This window comes from Glycine max, chromosome 7 (assembly GCF_000004515.6).
Source record: "Glycine max cultivar Williams 82 chromosome 7, Glycine_max_v4.0, whole genome shotgun sequence".
Classification (NCBI taxonomy): domain Eukaryota; kingdom Viridiplantae; phylum Streptophyta; class Magnoliopsida; order Fabales; family Fabaceae; genus Glycine; species Glycine max.
The window spans coordinates 24942098-24961836 of NC_038243.2; the positions used below are offsets into that span (position 1 = coordinate 24942098).

The window sequence follows — 19739 nt, forward strand, 5'->3', positions numbered from 1 at the left end:
TTATAAAATGTTTGTCTTTTCCCCAATTTATGGTTCTTTTTGTAGGTTTGTACATATTTTTAGGTTTAGCTTAATTTTGTTCAGTAGAAATGCCCAACATTGTGAATTTAATGTGTTTCAACTTCAATTTCAGGTAAAAAGGATGAAATTTGTGAAGGCTAGCAGCTGGGGTCTCACTAAGTAAGGCTTGTGCGCTTAGCGAGTTGGGAGAATCTAGAGGAGAATCTGAGAAGCATCTGCACGCTCAGCGCGTCATCATCTCACTCAGTGAGACGCTTGTCTCTTCCTGCGCTAAGCGCGCCCAGCTCGGTCAGCAGATATTCACTAACTCACGCTAAGCGCGAAAATGGTGCTAAGCGAGCCTTCAAGGACAGAAAGCCCTTTTTAAGGCTGAAGTTGGAAAAATCATAGAGAGTGTGGATTACAACGGAGAAAGCATAATAGAGGGAAAAAACAGAGCAAGGAAGCTAAAAAACCTTAGCTTTCAAGAGGATCTTAGGTTTAGGAGTAATTTCTAGGTTCCTACAAGTGGAGGAGACATCCCCACCATTGTGTAATTTGTTATTTTCTTCTTAAACCCTCATCTTGTAGCTGAAAGGTTTTGCCTTGTGATGGAAAGCTAAGTATCTCTGTTGGGGAAATCTGCTGGAACTTGATGTAAAGTCTTAACTATCTATTTAAAGTTGTTTTATGTGTTCATTGCTTCTATCTGCACTTAATTATTGCATGCTTTTGGTCTGATCACCCATTGGTGTGTAAAGTTAGGATTTTTAGTATTGGAAAATGTATTAATCCTTAGAATTGGATAGAGCAGGGCTAGATAACTGCATTGCTAGACATAGAGTGCTGGGTTTTAGTTTTTGATATGCTATGATTGTAATGTTGTTCGATTAGGCTAAGTTCGACGAGATATCTGAGAACGAGGTTTAATTAGAATTAGTCCATTCACGCGAGGAATCGGTGTTTGGTATTTTAGTCCTCAGCATAGAATGTAGAAATAATGTTAAATAGAGAAAAATATTTTAATTACATCAAGCGTTTAGTAGAAGAACCCAACATTTTAATCATTTGTTTTCTCTCCCATTTTGATAAGCGTATTTGTAGTCCTTTTAGATTTACAGCACATACATCTTTGATTTAATTCTATCTACATGGCTTTATAACAATGCCTGCTTGTTGAATGAAACTTCACCAAATGAAACAAGTTCCCTGAGTTCGATACTCGATTTCTTACCATTTTATTATTACTTAAACGACTCGGTAAACTTTCCGATAAAGTTTGGGACTATCCTAGAGTTCGAACAAAGGAACCTAAGAAAGAACCACTGTCTATGGTAGGTCAGACAATGGGAACTTGGGATTAACTTGTTGATGTTGAGTTTGAAGTTGCGCCTCAACAGATACAATGGGAGCAAGCCCAAACTACTCACAAAAAGAAAAAAAAAAACTCCCACCTTCATTTGAACCTAACCCTTTAGACCCACCCAAAAAGCTAAAGAAACAACCACCCTTAGACCTTAGAACCACCCAAAAGAGGAAGGCTCCAAACTCTAAGTTTGAATCTAAATCTAGACCATCAACTAAATGACCAATCGTAAAAATCAAACACCCTTAACCTCAGCCTACACCTCCCTCACCATCTAAAACTCAATCATCCTCACCTCCAAAGAACCAAGAATCTAATGATGTGATTCTTAAAAGCCCTACACCTCAACCCTTACCCTCCCTAGACCTTCCACCTTAGACCTTTGAAGTCTCACCCAAACTAGCTTCATCTCCCTTGAGGATAACAGAAGTTGCATTTGCTAAGTCCAAGAAGTAGTCTTTGAATGAAGCACGTAAAAAGGCCAAGTTGGATGAGATACTTGAAAAGAAGGAGGCCTTTGAGTTAGAAGAAGGAGTGCTCACGTATATGAATGAACTATCTGAGGAGGAGAACAAAAAGAAATTAGTTGAAGATGCCAAGCTTGCTGCCTTGGTAGGCAAGGTATCTAGAGAAATTCAAGATGATGTTATTTTGGAATCTCTGAAGACTCTGTCTATTGAGGAAGAGCAAAGGAAGAGTGTCGAGAAGGCTACCATGATGGAGATAGATGGTGAGCCATTGCCCAAAGGTTCTATTGTTCAATCTATACATGCACAATCTGAACAAGAGAGGAAGAAAGCTCAGATGGAGGATTTGAGAAAGTTTATGGAGAAAGTTCAATCTGCAGTAGAACATGCAACTCATATTTTGTTTTTGGATGCTACTCATCGACAAGTAGAGCTAGAAGCTACCACTACTCTTGCAGACATGGGTCCTATAAAAAAGGAAGCTCTTAAAGTGGCCATGCTTCAGCCAGCTATTGAAGAAGTTCTTGTAGAAGCCGAGGATGATGTTATTGAGACAAACCTTAGAAGTACTTCTATTCGTCCAAGGCCAGTGTTTGGTGCTAATGAATAGTTCATTGTTGTTCAATTTGATATAGTAGATGAAGACATACTCAAACGTTTAGAAGAGATATATGGAGCACTAAAATTTGTCTCCATCGAAGTCATGATGGAACATCTAGATGTAAGGAAGATAATGGTGACAAGTTAAAATCCTATTAGGGTCTCAGAACTCTTTCACATGCTTGAGAAAAGATTGATGAAGCCAATTGAACAACAAGTAACAACATGAATCTTACCTTCAAGACCATTTGTTCATAAGCAACCATACACCCATGTGCATCACAATCTTCACACCAGACTGTATCATGGATTTAGAGGATACAATGTTCTGGAAATGGCAGACTTGCAATCGAGTCTGGAAGGAGAAAGGTAATATTAGGAGTCATATTCTTCATCCAGAGATGAAGAAAGTGGAGCTGGAAAAGTGATAAACTGAATTTTGATCACCTTTTTATTTGTAGTTCTAGGCCTACTGCATGCAATTAAGATACAATTTGTTGGTAGAACTCATGGCTTTTTGTTAGATTTCTAAAATAGGTGATCATGTGGCATTTGGTGAGAAAAAGAGCTCAAAACAGGCCAAAATGACAAAGTGAAGAATCTATCTGTTCATCACGGTCATTATCAGCCAGGAAGTCACCAAGGTCGTGATGGTTTGATCACAGCCCAAAGTCGGAAATAGTGAAGATCATCCAAGCCGTGATCCTTTGATCACGACCAAGCGTGGAACTGAGTACGAAAAGTCATCACAACCATGATGGGTTGATCACAGTAGTGATCAGAGTGCATTGGCAATAACTTAACCTGGGGCTATAAATAGTTTCTTTGTAGACCTTAGGAGGGAGTCTTTTATTTGTTTACAATTTTTGAGTTTTGAGAGAGCGAGAGCATTGTGTTAGAATCCTTAGCCCCAATAAAGCATGGAGATCACAATTTGGAAGGTTCCTCATCCGAATTTTCATCCTCTTGGCATGTCTACTTCTTTTTAGGATTTCTAGTTTATTAATGGCTATGAGTGGCTAGTCTCCCAAGTTCGAGGATTATGATATAACCTACCTTGAACCCTTTTCTTGATTTAATGAGATTCTCGATGTTATTCAATCAATTTATTCTCTTCCTTGCTTTCAATTTCTATTTGGAAACATATATTCTAATACATAATCAATTGCATAGTAGTGATTCTTTGCATGTAATTGGTAGCTCTAGGAAATGAGTGTTTTATACTAAACTATATGGCCAAACTGATTGGGTAATCTCTGGTAGGTTGATTAGGAAATTGATTAATCACCCTCATCAATGTACTTAATCCTTTGGTTTAAATTAATATATCAACTATCAATTGAGTATTGTTTAAAGCAAAGAGCATTATTAGGCCATTGTATTGGCTTATTGACATTGGGAAATCGACAATTAACAATTGTAAAAATCTTGTTAGCATTAGAATTAGGGGAATTGGTTAGTGTGAAATCATAATCCTTAAATATTCATCTTATCTTATCTTTCACATTATCTTGCCTGTTTAGATTCAATTTATGCATTAGATAATTACTCAACAATCACATCTTATTTCAAATTCTTCCTTCAATTGCTTTGTTACAATATAAATTATTTTGGGAACTTGATTAGTCCTTTGGTTTTGATATCAACTGAGTTACTTGTAAGGACCCCATGGTGCACTTGAGGTTGTGTGACACAATCAAACAACCCAACATCAACAAGGAGTACATAAGGATAGCTATTTTTCCCTTCTCTCTAAATGGGAAAGCGTGGGATTAGCTTAGTGAACTTCTAGAGAATAATATCACCAACTAGACCTAATGTTAGTGATTTCCTTTAAAGATGCTTCTTTGTGATAAATATCGATAAGCTTCAAGGGAATTTGTCTGAAGCATGGGAAAGATTCCAGGAGTTGCTCAAAAGTTGTCCACACCATGGGTTCAACCAGCAGAGGATAATGCACATATTTTATGGTGGAGTGCCCTCCCACAATAGGACAAGCCTTGATGCTACATGTCAAGGCAATATGATGATGAAGCCACCAATTGATGCCATCAAGATCATAGAGGACATGCGCTCCAATCCCTACAACAACTCCAAGGATAAGAGAATCATGAAGATAACAGTTAACCAAGTGGAGGATGAAACAACTACTTCTAGATTTGGACAACAAATTCAAATTGAGACTTTAATGATCAGCGCAAGAAGCGTTGATTCAATACATCTCCCAAAATGATCAGCGCATGAAGCTTGTGGAGACCCAACTTTCTTCCATACACTCTCTCTTGTCACAAAGGGCTTTTAAGACACTTCCTTCTTAAATTGAAACTAATCCAAAAAAGGAAGATGCTAAAGCTATCAAGATAAGAAGCAAAAAGGTTAAAGAGGACTTCAAGCAAAAAGAGGAGTCTACTTCAAATACCACAGAAGAGGTTCTCACTGAAGAGAGCCTGGTGCCAGACAAAGGAGTAGAGGAAAAGAAGGTACTGGGGCCTCCTTAGGTAAATATTCCTTTCCCCCAAAGGGTAAAAAATTTGAAACAAGATGAGTACTTCAAAAACTTCCTTGAAATAATGAAGAGATTGGACATCAACATTCTTTTTGTTGAGGTTATCTCATAGATCCCAAAATATGTCAAATATTTAGAAGAAATACTTTCTAATAAAACAAAGTTAGCAAATTTTGCATTTGTGGGCCTTAATGAAGAATGTTTTGTTGTTTCCTTAAGGAAGCTTCATCTGAAGCTGAAAGACCTTGGGAGTTTCACAATTTCATGCATGATAGGAGAATCTTATTTTGAAAATGCTTGTGTGATTCAGGGGCTAGCGTAAATTTGATGCCTTATTTCATTTTTTAGAAAATAGGCTGAGGGAACCTAAGCCCACTAATATCACTGTTCACCTTGTGGATCACTTAGTGGTTTATCCTGGAGGCGTGATAAAGGATGTTTTGGTTAACATACATAAATTCATCTTCCCTGCAAAATTTGTTATTTTAGACATGAAGGAAGATGAAAAAGTCCCTATCATATTAGGATGCCCTTTTCTGAATACTTGTGTTCTAGTGGTTGAAGTTAGGCCTGGTAGACTCACCCTTTGTTTAAGTGATGAAAAAGTAGTGTTTAATTTGTTTGATTCTGTGAAAAAAACTTATTTCTTTTTCTACTATCAATTTTGTTCAGTCTAGGGACATTCTTGATGATTTGGTAGAGGAAAGACTCCCAAGTGTTTGGATGATTGATCCTCTTGAGAGAGTTCTTACCAATGAGAACTTTGAAAAGGAAATGGGCCTTGGTGAAAAGGAAGTACTAATACTTCTTCAAGCTTAGTTGGTGTCTAATCCACCTAGGTTTTAGAGGTTGGAGTAGGGAAATGGTCCAAAGGAAAAACCTTCCATTGAGGATCCTCCTAACTTTGAATTGAAGCCCCTCCTGTCCAACCTCAAATATGTTTTCCTTAACATAACTTCTTCTCTTCCAGTTGTGATTTCTACAAGTTTGCATGAAAGTGAAAAGGGAAAACTACTGAGAGTTCTTAGAGATATCAGGGAGGCCTTTGGGTGGACAATTCATGACATAAAGGGTCTTGACTCTACCATATGCACCACAAGATAAACACTGAAGAGGAATTTACACCCAGGAGACTACCTCGAAGGAGGCTCGATCCCAGCATGATGGAGGTAGTGAAGGGAAATGTAATTAAGTTGTTGGATGCAGGTATTATCTAACCCATTTCTGAGAACCATGAACTGGGGGGGCTCTACTATTTGGAGAATGAGAACCATGAACTGATTGCCATAAGGAAAACCACTAGGTGGCGTATGTATATTGATTATAGGAAACTTAATGAGGCCACCCAGAAAGACCATTTTTCACTTCCTTTTATTGATTAAATGTTTGAAAAGCTAGCAGGAAAGGCTTTTTATTGTTATCTAGATGGTTATTTGAGCTATTTGCAAATTCCAGTTGTTGAAATGAACCAAGAGAAAACCACTTTTACATGTCCATATGGAAGTTTTGCATATAGGCGAATGCCATTTGGGCTTTGTAATGCACCTAGTACTTTTCAAAGATGCATGATGTCTATTTTTTCTGATTTGATTGTGTACCACTATTGCTTCCCCAAATTGAGATATGATATGACTCTTGGCATTTGTTTTGATTCTCCAGAGGTGTGATTTTTGAAATTTTGTTGTTGTTGAGTTATTGTGTTTTCAAAGATTCCCTAATTGAGTTGTATCGAGGTAACATGAATATTCTCAAGTGGAGGAATATTAGCAGAAAAGTTTGTAGGCTTTCTCTTTGAGCTACCCTCATTTATATGAGTTTTGAGCTGTAATTCTCTTGGTGTGTATGGTTGGTCCTTTCAGTAACATCCCTTCTATATCCTATTTTGACATGCACATCCTTAAGTGGTTCTTGAACTTTTCTGAAAAGATGAGGCACACATTGGCATTTTTAAGAAAATTCCCTTTTAGTTGCATAAGTTGAGCTAGATTGAATATTTTCTTTGATACCTAATTTGTGTCGTATTAAATTGATCTATAACACAGTGAAAATGGATGTGGGAATTGATACTGATAATGCAGGTTATGCCAATTAAAAGGTGAAGTGAATTCCAAACTCCTTCTCTCATGAATAAAATAAAAGGCATCAAAAGTCAAATAATAAAAAGGAAAATTGGCCCAAGTGCAATATGTCTGCAGAAGGTGAATGAAAATCAAGGAGAATTCCTACAAAGAAAAAAAAGACAGAGAGAAAGAGGAAAATGAATGAAATGCAAAGTGAATAAGATTATTGGAAGCGAAAAGGTAGAAGTTCCCCTGAACTTGAGTAATTGTTGTCTATCTTTATTGGAGCCCCTTTTGTTGCCTATTCCTTTCAGCGTCCACTTTACATTACAAGTTTGGCCCCATTACAACCTGAACTGATCACTTGTTTGAAAAAATTTTAGGGTCTATTAGAGTTGAGTTTATTGATTAACAAAATTGTGAAGATGTCTGCTGAATTGTGATTTAAGTGTTTCTTGATATACAACTTTACCCTTGAGAGATGGTAAGAAGAGTGAACATGTTTGCTCATTGAGATTATTTTGCAAGAACAATTAAGCCTAATGGATTCCTTGAATTATTTTGTATGACTTGATGTATGGTTGTATGAGAAAATTTGACTTGAGAAAATTTGTTTATTTTGAGATAATAATCATAAAAATTGCTTGAGGGCAAGCAAAGTTCAAGTGTGGAGAGGTTGATAAACTTGATTCTGATCACCTTTTTATGTGTAGTTCTAGGCCTATTGTGTGCAATTATGATACAATGTGTTGGCAGAACTTAAGGTTTTTGGTTGGATTTGTTAAACAGGTGATCACAGGGAAATTTGGAGAGATAAAGAGCTAAAAACAAGCCTAAATGACAAAGTGAAGAATTTGTCTTTTCATCACGACCATGATGGTTTGATCATAACCCAGCGTTAGAAATAGTAAAGATCATCCAAGTTGTGACCCTTTGATCACGACCAAGTGTGGAACTGAGTATGAAAATTCATCACAACCGTGATGGGTTGTTCACGATCATGATTAGCGTGCACTAGCAATAACATAACCTAAGGCTACAAATAGTTTGTTTCTAGACCTTAGGAGGGAGTCTTTTATTCTTTTACAATTTTTTAGTTCTAAGAGAGCAAGAGAACTATGTTAGAGTCCTTAGCCCCAACGAAGTGCAAAGATCACGATTAGTGATCATCTGCATGTAATTGGTAGATCTAGGAAGTGAGTTTTTTTATACTAAACTGCATGGTTAAATTGGTTGGGTAATCTCTGATAGGTTGATTAAGAAACTGATTAATCACCCTTGTCACTATTCTTAATCCTTTGATGAGAATCACCTGGAGATGCAGTTCATCATGAAATTGGGTGCAACTATCAGACCTTGAATCCCACCTTCTTCTATGTTGTCTAATCGCATTTTTTCATTTGTGGTGTTTCTGCCCTACTCCTAAATTCTACATCACTCATCACGTGGATCCTATTATCGAAGAAGTAGAGTCTGATGTTGAAGTTGAATCTGCTTCCATGGTTGTTTCAAGTATATGATCCACCACCCTCATGCGAATTTATGTGTATTTTCAAGGTTGAACTTGATAGAACAAGGGAAGCAGTTGCTCAAGCATTAACAGATTGTGCTCATGTTGAAAAAAAGGCTCCCAAGTGGTTTATGACTGAGGATTATTTTTATAAGATCAATGGATGGAAACCTCCTCGTCCTCCTACCCTTCCAAGCAATCCTATTAATCTCTCATCCGATTCTGATGACTTTGGTGATGAGTTTCTATGGAAGCTTGATGAAGAAGTTGTAAAAGATGAAGCTAATTGCATCATCTAAAGGGGAGCCTAAAGTTTGAAGAAAACATAAATTAGGGGGAGCTTTTATGTTTCAAATTTTAAAATTCTACCATGAAACATTTCATTATGTACTGAAAACACATCTTCTTGATGTGAAAGCCCTTATATGAATAAAATAAGATGGTTTATGTTATCTATTCAGACTTTATCTCAAATTCTAATGATGCATTATGATCAAATAATTATCATGTGTTCTCTGCATCTGATAAGACTAACTAACGATTTAATGTATTATCTTATAAGTTTGCCTTTATCTTTTAAATATGTGTTTGTTTGATATCATCAAAAAAGGGGAGATTGTTAAGTCAAAATACATATGTGTTTTAAGAAAAATAAAGACCCTTGATCATTTTGAGTAGATGTAAACAGATACAAATGTTAAGAGTTATCCTAGGATCTATCAAATTCTATGAAGAATAAATGAAGAGAATTGCTAAGGCGTTGGAGCTTGAAACGATCTTTTAAATTTGAAAAGCGGAGAGAATCGTTAAGGAGTTCGACCTTGAGACGATCTCAAGTGATATTTGATAAAAAGAAGTTAGTTATGAGTTGGTTTTATCTTGGTTTTGTTTATTAACTTTCAATCTCTTTAAAGACAACTTTACAACACTAGTGATCGGTTAAGATTGAACTTTACAAAGGAAAACGAGATCGCCGATGATAGATGGAGAAGATGGATGTGCACATAATAACAAGGGGGGACCCCAAAGGGTACATAGATCACATTCAATCTTAAAAAAAAAAAACTAATCGATGGTCGCCCGAAGAACACCGAACAAGGAACGATGTAGAGATTGATCATAGTCCCGATTTGGTAGCGCCTCAACTTCGTTTTCTCTTCTTTCTTCTTCTTTCTTTCTTCTCTCAATTCCCTCACCTTCAGAACCTTGGAACCCCTTCCTCAACTCCCCTTCACGCCTATTTATAGCCAAAAAAGGCATTTGGGACCATGACAACTCGCCCAGGCGAGCTCATGCCTTAGTCATGAAGTAACTGGCTCACCGAAGCGAGCTGGTTTCTTAACATTGAAGTCTTTTGATGGCCCAGGTGAGCTAGAGGCTAGCCTGGGCGAGCTAAGGTCCAGGAAACTCAATAAAAAGACCTTTTTGCCCATCCTTTTTGGTATCCTTTGCATTCTTGATCAAAACATTGAATGATCTTTCATCTTGTGCAGTAACTGGTGTTGAACAACGCAGTTCGGGTAGCGAGAATCAGTGAATGATAGTCCCCAGACGAAATTATGGCATAATGGCATAACAGTTGCCCCTCTTTACTTATCTTTTATTGTAAATAAAAGGGAAGTAAAGATAAGGATACTAATTTTGTTCGAGCGACCTCGCTATTCGACCAGGCAACTGGCGAAAACTAAGGAAGTGAAACCAAAAAAACAAGAGGACATTGAAGTCTTATAGAATGTAAAATGGAGGACATTGAAGTCCTATAGAGCAAAAGAAATTTGAAGTTTTTTTTTTCAAAGCATAGAAATAAAGGACGTCGAGTCCTAAGAAGCACAAAGATAAGGACATTGAGTCCTATAAAATACAGAAGACATTGAAGTCTTATAAAGTGTAAAAGACAGAAGACATTGAAGTCTTGTAAAAATGGAAAAGATAGAAGACATTGAAGTCTTTGAAATGTAAATGACAGAGGACTTTGAGTCCTATGAAAGCATAAAGACAGAGGACTTTGATTCCTAAAGGTGAGGACTTTGAGTCTTGTGAAAGATAGTGAGGACTTTGAGTCCTCTGAAAGATAAAGTGAGGACTTTGAGTCCTGTGAATGATAAAGGCAAGGACTTTGTGACCTGTGAAAGATAAACGGCGAGGACTTGAGTCCTATGAATGATAAAAGTGAGGACTTTGAGTCTTGTGAATAATAAAAGCAAGGACTTTGAGCCCTGTGAACGATAAAGTGAGGACTTTGAGTCCTGTGAAACAGGCCAATAGGTACTAGTACCAAATGGCTTACCCATATGAGAAAGCAAGAGGTTGAATCTTTGAGAGGGCCTATCATCCTAAACTCAAAAGATAGGACATTAGATTTGGGAATTGGGTATATAAAGAGAAATCTATGTACTTATAACCTAACATGATTTTTGGGATGCAGATGCATGCAACCTTTATCTTGAAATGCAGTAAAATGTAAAAGGTTTTGAATCATGAAAATTAAGTAATGCTCATGACATTCTTTCTTATTTTTGTGATTTTGATTTTGATTTGATTGATTTTTGGTTCTTTTCCTTTTTTGTGGAAAACACAGATTGGCTGTCTCTTTTTGAAAGACGTGATAACTCATGAGAGCTCATTCTATCTTTTTGCAAATCTCTTCGGGGACTCTCTCATAATTACTTGACAATTTTGGAGAGATGGCAATGGATTCATTTGACATTTAATCAATCAACCGAAATATTGATCCTATGGTTTTCCCCTTTCTTTTTAAAAACTTTGATTATTCTGCACAGCAAGAAAACATAAGGCTTTGGGATCGATCATGTGCCCCATTGAAGGATGGCAATGGATTGTCACACTTTGGTATGTGACCAAGTGAAACTTTCTCGATTTAAGATCGTAGAGTGATGCCAATGGTCTGTCGATCACGCTGAAACTTTATGACATGGGCTAATCCCGAAAGAATTTATACAACAAAGGCTAGCCTTGGATTTAAAAGGAATCCTAAGGAGTCTGCATGAGTGACTAACATCAAATGTACCCTACTATCACAATTGTCTTTGGGCATCCTCCACGAGCTCCTGGTCAAATGAGTTTTCCTCTCAAATGTGCAAGTGCGAACCTCAAGGTTTTTTATATATGTTTTTTCAACAATCACAAGCGTGTGCGGGTTCCATTCCAGAATCCAAACCTAAAAGCAAAATTAGTCATTCCTTGAGAGTCTTGCTTGTAACGTGGTTAGGGGTAAAAGGGCTATGAAAAAAGATCAGAAAGGCTCAAAGAGTGTTTAAGGGTTACATTGAGTAAGAACCTTGAGAGTCTTGCTTGTACTTTATTCATTTCAACTCTTGGGTAGGGCTCTATTCCTTTTGCCTTATACATTAATCCTTATTGCCCTTTTGTGCCTTTCATGTAAAATCTAGAGATCTTTTGTCTCTCTCTTTTTTTTCCTTCACTCGGCTTTGGCGGATTTTATTTTCTTTTTTCTTTCATTGTTGCCCAACTTCATGCATGTGTTGTTTGCATTGCTCCTCCCGCCGGTTTAGCAGTGGTTCCTACTCTGGGTTCCTATTTTGTTTTTGTTTTTTTTTTGTGTTGTTTTAAGAAAAAAAAATATGCTTTGGCTCAGAGGGGGTAGCAAGGGATAAATTAGTGTTTGGGATGTTGAAATACGGCCACGTGTCATTTCAAATCTTGACTTAGATCCTTTTGCAATTTGGATTTCGGGACCAATCCCTTGATAAACATGCTCCTGATTGTTTTTTCCTTCTTTATTAACAATGATTTTTGCCTAGGCCACCCTTTCGGGTTTTCGACCTACCAGGTGAGAACTTTTGATCTGCCCCTAGGTTCGCTTCGAGGCTCATGCATGGTGCCTCTCATTGCCCTAGTGTAGGGCTCTGAGGTATCTATTGTTGTCTTTTGTCATGACCTTGTGGTAATAAAAGAAACTGTGCAGGTTCTCGAAAATGAATTTTCAAGGACGAGAAATATTTAAAAGATTTTAAATTGAAAGATAAAGTCAAATGACTCCTGTTCTTGATAACTCACTTTTCTCTCTAGAAGAAAACTTTTAAGAATGATAAAATGAGGTCACATAACGGTCTGTATTTCTTATTTTTGATTTGGAACACAGTCAATCAAACATTTTTTTTAACTTTTTACTTTACTCGTCGTTTACGGCAACCCCACCAAACGTGTAGGACGAGCAATTTCTGATTGAACAGACTTGGAGATCAACTAAGGAGCGCAGGTCACTTGAGCAAACAAACCAACAACTTACATTCACATTCCAGTGAAAGTTAAATAAGCAAAGATGTAATTATGAGAGAATGAGAGACAAGGACATCAAATTTATCCATATTCTTAGCATTGTGACTGTTGTTTATAGTAATGTCATAAACCTGAAAATCCTAATGAGTCATTGCAGACATCTAACAACAACCTTCAAATTGCCCCAAGCATCATACATAGTATTGCTTGATGACATCAGAGCTCACGAGTGATTCTCCTTATGTTTCAGGGTCATACAATGCTCAATGGAATGCCCCGAAACTCCCCCATGATAATGCCATGTTGGGGTTGTATCCTCTAGGAAATGGAGATTGAGAAATCTTTGTTGGGCTTATGACTGCCATAGCATTATCGAGTAGATAAGGCAGTAAGTCAGCATATGGCATTGGAATTGGGGTGAATTCTATAGGCTTCTTTTCTGGAAAATTCCTTCCCTGGTTGGTGTTTTGATTGTCGTTAGAGGTGGTGTTTGGTCTTAGATATGCATCGGGTGGATTTTGTGGCAGATTTAGGGGTGGTCTTTGTGGATGATTGGGGCATTCTTGGTTGATAGGGTGGTGGGTAATGAGAAGGACTGATATTGGCCGAGTATTGATATTGTTGGGCTAATGGGAAATTTTTCCATGTAGGAACGGCAGCCACAGCATGGGTTTCTCCCTCCTTCTCATTCTCTCCATTTGCCCCAAGCTTCCAGTTCATCAAAGCAGGATAATCAAATTTGCTTCTTCTAAGACCCACTTTGATCATTTCGCCAGTGAAAACTAAATCGGCAAAGCTTGAAGGCATGTAACCCACCATCTTCTCATAGTAGAACACCGATAACATGTCTATATCATTGTTATCATCTCCAGTAAGACTTTCCTGGAAAAAATGCATCATCAATTTTTCATTTTTTAAGTATGCCCCCATTTTTCTGATGTACATCTTCAGGTGATTCTTGGGGCAAGTAGTCCCCTTGTATTTATCAATATCCGACACCTTGAATTTTGGAGGGATAACGACGTTGGGCACTAGGCACAGTTCTGCCATGTCAGCAAAGGCATAATCTCCACCTCCTTCAATAGCCCTCAGCCTCTCCTCCATATGATCAAATCTCTCCCTTTCCAACATAGCAGGAGGGACTCTTCCCACCGCAAAATGCATGGGTTGTGGTTGTGAGAGATACTGAGGGCCCCCCAAAGTGTTTGGCAGGGGTACGCCACAAAACGTTTGCCCCTCAGTAGCATATCCAATGTGAGACTCGAAGTCGACTAGATTATGGTCTCGGGGTGCTTCAGGTGTCTCCCCCATGGGTTGAGAGACCTGTGCATGACCAGATTAGGGATGTTGGCTCTCAATGGGTATGAGAGTAGAGTTGTCGACATTCTCATCGGGAGCGTGTGCAACATTTGGTGGTGTATAGTTGGGAGGCAAGCCATATGGGGGGAAGGAATGCTTGCTCTAGACCTACACAGAATGGGGACCACCCGCACTTCCCAATGCTTCACCTCCCTGACCTACCGTATCTGAGGTTGGGCGATTTACTTGGTTGAGGCCAGATGGGTGAGTCGGGTCCACCTCAGTGGCGGTACTTGCGGCAATGACTGTAGCCATGTTGACCTCCATCATTTTTCTCATACTCATCACGGCTTCCATCATTATGGTCATTTTCTATTTCATGTGATGCAATCCTACCCCGCAAGGGCATTGGATAGAAGACTCCAAGAAGATTGGGCCAGAGATGCAAGAGAAGGCCCTAGGGTTCTCATGAGCCTTAGGGTAGATTTCGGGCCCATGGGCTAAGTATGAGCCCGCTTATCTTTGTACATATTAGATTAAGGTTTCCTTATTTTTGGGCCTTGTATTTAGGGCTCCATAATATAGGTAAGGTACCCTAGAAATGTAGGATTTTTTAGCCCTTGTATTTTAGGGCACCTAGACTAGTTTTTTGTATTAGGGGTAGTCTTGTAATTTCACATGAATTAAGTGAATATTTAATGTGTGTGGTTGGAAATAAATTTAATTGAATTGGGAGAAGCCTAATCCAATTAAATTTTAGAGGGGGAGGTGAGCATTTGCTTGCTACACCACATTGCCACATCATATAGTCACACTTTGTGCATGTCCTTCATGCTTTACATGCCTCATGACACCTAAGCACACTTAGTTGAGAATCTTGGACTTGATCTTGGATTAGTGGGCTGAACCATAGCTAAAATTCACTAATCATAATTAGTGAAATTTTGGCTCCACAAATTCAATTTCAAATTCAAGTGAAATTTGAATAGAAATTCAAATTTCCTTCCAATTTTGTGTGACACTTAGGCTATAAATATAGGCCATGTGTGTGCAGTTTTTCAACTTTGATCATTTAAAAATTAAACTTCATATTTCAGAGCTTTTTTAGAGCACAAAATTTCGTGTTCTTCTCTTCCTCTCCCTTCATTCATCTCCTTCTTCCTCCAAGCTCTTATCCATGGCCTCCTATGGTGGTGAGCTTCTTCTAGACTCATCTTCTCCTTGAAGTGGTGTCTCCTCTCTCTCTTCCTTCTCCATTTCGCTGCCATTCATCTTGCAAGAAGCAAAGGAATCCATTGATGAAGAAGATCCTAGGCCTACAAGCTCTAATGGAGCTTACACCATGTGGTATGAAGAGCATCTTCATCTAGGTGATGTTCTTTTGCTTCCTCTATCTTTTTGTTCGATGAATTCTCTTTAATTCCTTGTTCTTCATCTTATTATCCATGTTTATCCTCCATTTTCTTGTGGTTTGGTGCTGTTTAGAGTAGATTCAAAAAAATAAATCAATTAAATCTTAGATCTACACTTGTTCTTGCATTTCTATGGTTCAAATTTTGTAGATCTACTATTGAATCATGTTTTTGTGTTGATTTTAGGTTCTATCATTTTTCATTCATAATATTCTTGTCCTGAACCTTAGATCTAAATTTTCTTCCAAAATATTGATTAGAAAAAAAATACAAAAATCTAAGTGTAAATCACTTAATCCATGTTGTCTTAGAGTCATGTTTAGTCATAGTAATTGTCACATTATGTTCTAAGTTTGTGTTGAATTTTTATTTTGTTGATTGAATTCTAGATACATTTTTTCATGTATTCTTGTCATTCTTAGCCTATGTTTTGAATTTTGAGTCTAATTCATGCATGTTATTTAGTTCATAACATGTTCTAAATCAATTCCTAGAAGTAGTCTTGTTGTTGAACTCTTTTTTTTTTTTTTTTGGTTTTCTATGTTTCCTACATGATGCCTATGATGAAGTTGAGTTGTGATGCTGAGTTGTGGCTGGATTTGTGAATCAAAATAAGTCTTAAGCTCTCTTGAATTGTGTTATTCAAGATAATTGATCATAAGCAAACACAAATTGTAACTATCCAAGCCTTAAGCAACATAAATACTACTCTTGATTTCTAGGTTGAAATTGCTGGTGCTGGCAGCTTGAACATACGAACTTGTATAAATTACTGGGAATTGGTCACTACGTGTTTTAAGCTGAAATTTTTACTGAATTTTCTAGACATCTAGACCAAAATTTTGAAAAATAACCAAGTGATTTGGGTAAAATTAAAAAATAATAAAAATCACACAAGTTGGAAGAAAAATCAATGTCCAAGAAAAAAAAAGTGAAAGGGAAGTGTGGTTGTTGTTTTGGCTCAAAATTTGTTCTATAATCGGTGCCTATTCTATACCAATCTTAGTTCTGAAATTTCAATTGAAAATTATTGTGAAAACAAGTGCCAAAACTATAGGTTTCTTGAGTCTTGTTTTTTTAGTTTTTCTACTCTACTCTAGAGCCATTCTAGGTTTCTCTTTGAGTCCTAGCTTGCTCTTGTGTGTTTTTCATTACTTTAATTGTTGAATAATCCTTGAAAATTTGTCATGTTAAAAATCTATTGGTTTAGCTTTCATTTAATTTTTTTTATCTTTGGTTATTGCTTGTCTCTTTGTTTCCTTATTTGTGAGTTGCCATATGGGGAATTGGAAAGGAGGATTGGTGCCATCCCTTGAAGAATTTGAGTCAAGAAGCAAGGGGCCAACCACCTTAAGAGCTATTGGACCTTTTTGTAATTTTTTTAAAATTAGAATTTACTTACCTTCATTGCTTTCAAATTTTGTAACAAAAAGGCCTTTCATTGGAAGTAAGTTGGGAGCCTCCAATAGGTCACCCTACTTTTATTTGTGTGTAATAATTTTTGGCAATTTTTCCTTAGGATTGTGAGTGTTTTGTTGGAAACCTTAAATGTGGTCATCCAAACACTCTTAGGATTCACCTAATTTACATTTCTTGCTTACTTTCACAGCTTATTTCCTTTACCTTCAATTGTCAAACCGCCTAGATAGCTTGCCTTTTACCAATTAGTTTTTACCTTATCTTTCACTCCTCTTTTAGTGTTTATTTTGGCTAGTTTCAACCATAGTTTCTTTTACCTTTTGTTTTCAAACCCCCAACAAGAAAGAACCATAACTTAGAAACCAACATGAGTCTTCATTCTTCATCTAGTGTTAATGGTGAGGGTTCTACTCCTAAGGACCACTTGTATAAGATATTAGATGAGTTGAGATCCCTTAAGTTGTGGAAAGAAAAACAAGAGAGAAAAGAAAAAGGAAAAAAAAGAGAGGAAGACAATAGAAAAGTAACCCCTTAAGGCTAGTATCCAAGAGAAGACTAGCTCCACAAAGTGCTTTAAATGTCTTGGAAGAGGGTACATTACTTCTCAATGCCCCACCAAGAAAACCATGATTATGAGGAGCCAAGACATTTATAGTAGCCAAGATGAGGTTGCTACTTCACCTTCTTCTAGTGAAAGTGAAGAAGCAAAAGGGGAAGAATCTAGTAAAGAGATCTACCCCCAAGAAGAAGGACAACCTTTAATGGTTAAGGAGGAGTGTAAGGAGGTAAGTGTCTCCTCCAAGAGGTTAGCTAAGAAGGAAAGACATTTTGAAATAAAGACAAATATTAAAGAAATTTCCCCTCTTAGACAACCTCCACATTTTCTCCTTTGTAAAAAGACACTTGTTAGCATTGCCACACCTCTTAGGCTTGAGTTTATTCATCAAGTAAAGGAGTTGTTGGATGAGGGTTTGGTTCGCAAGAGCTTAAATCCTTGTGCTTTGTAGGTGCCCAAAATAGGTATTATTAGGCACCAAATCCCTTAAATAGGTGGTATGATGAATGCTTTGAGTGGTGCAACACTCTTTTGTAAAATCACTCGTACACCCAACATCTTCATGATTTGTGTACATAGGGACTCATTAGGTAGGTTTGTTCTTATTTTTAGTTTCAATACAAACTTAGGTACTCATATGGGACACCTTAGATTTGTGATACTTTTTGGTAGGAATAGTCAACATGAAAATACAGAAAAAAGATATGTTTTATTGCATTACTTTTCTTAATTTTTTAAATAGTGATCAAGGGGTTCCCATGAACCCTAAGAGAATAAAGGTCATTCCTGAGTGGCCCACTCCACCAAGTGTAAGAAAAATTTGGGGATTCCATGACTTAACAAACTTTTACAAAAAGGTTTGCCCCATATTTTTCTATACTTGTAGCACCACTCATTGAGTTGGTGAGGAACCATGTTCCTTCATGGGAAGATGCCCAGGAAATGGGTTTTTAGACCTTACCTTTCTTCAACATACCAAACACCACTAATACATATGTTTTTGTTCTTTTTACAGGTGTTGAGAAAAAAAGCCCAGATTTTCAAGAACCTCGGGATTTGAGGTCAAATCCTTTTCAAGGGGGAGGGAATGATGCAATCCTACCCAGGAGGGGCATTGGATAGAAGACTCCAAGAAGATTGGGCCAGAGATGCAAGAGATGGCCCTAGGATTCTCATGAGCCTTAGGGTAGATTTCGGGCCCATGGGCTAAGTATGAACCCGCTTATCTTTGTACATAAGGGCATCATAAAGTGCATTCTTTCCTTATGATTACAATGAGTATAGTTCTGATTTCAAGGAAAGAATGCAATGAGAAATGCATCCAAATGTGAAAAGAAAAATAAGCATGGATGTATGTGGATGATATTTTGTTGAAGTATTGCAAGTTTTACACAGGACATTCAGTAGAACATAAGGTTGAATTAATCCATATTTGCATTAAAACAACATTATTCATTACATCTTGTCAGTGCAACTGGAAATAACACATGGACATCAACAGTCCCTAATTTTTTAAATTATTTAGCTCAATCATGTGTTGGTAGTAGACAAAGAAGCTATGTAAACTCGATCCATCTTCTGCCCCAACTTTTGCAAGCTGGTTACTTCCATACTTGACCTTGACTTGATGAAACCCTTTTCTTAAAAGCATGTGCTTGGTTCGATCCCATAATCCAAGGAATACAAATTTTGATTGTCAATACTTCGACAACATATCATTGAGATGAATGACTAGGGAATACTCATGCTATGCATGACAAATGTAATTATGAGATTGACATGAGACACCTGAAGAACCATCATTTTCTAGTTAATAGTGCATTAAGTACCATGTTCACATGATTTTCAATCGTTTTTTAAGAGAAATGAGTATATAATCCCAACATGGTTTGTTTATAGCTATCATCATGGTACCCAACACATGTAACTAAGAATGTGGTGTAAACTTCATTCTTCATTGTGACTTTCTTTTTGTTCTTTCTTTTGTTTTTGTTTATTGTTTTTTTGCAGAGAAAAATGCAAGGATTATGTATGAGTGAACATAACATGCGAACGATAAAAATAGAATGTATGCAGTTGGCAGAACAAAAGCATGTTAAATAAAGATGTATGATAATGCAATGACTCATGCAAATGCAATGCATGAATATGATAAATGATAAATGCAGGAGTGATATGTCCATTACGATGCCATGAAGAGATGCATGATGCGATCAAGGAACAAGCCAAAGTGAGTTTGCTATGTGCCCCCCTAATTTAGGAACCTAATGGAAAGGATCCAAAT

At 37.2% G+C, this 19739-nt stretch overlaps 1 pseudogene; it reads right to left on the minus strand.

Moving 5' to 3' along the window:
* Positions 1–4298: 4298 nt before the first annotated feature.
* Positions 4299–4371, minus strand: LOC113002262 (uncharacterized; annotated as a pseudogene).
* Between the last annotated feature and the right edge of the window lie 15368 nt (positions 4372–19739).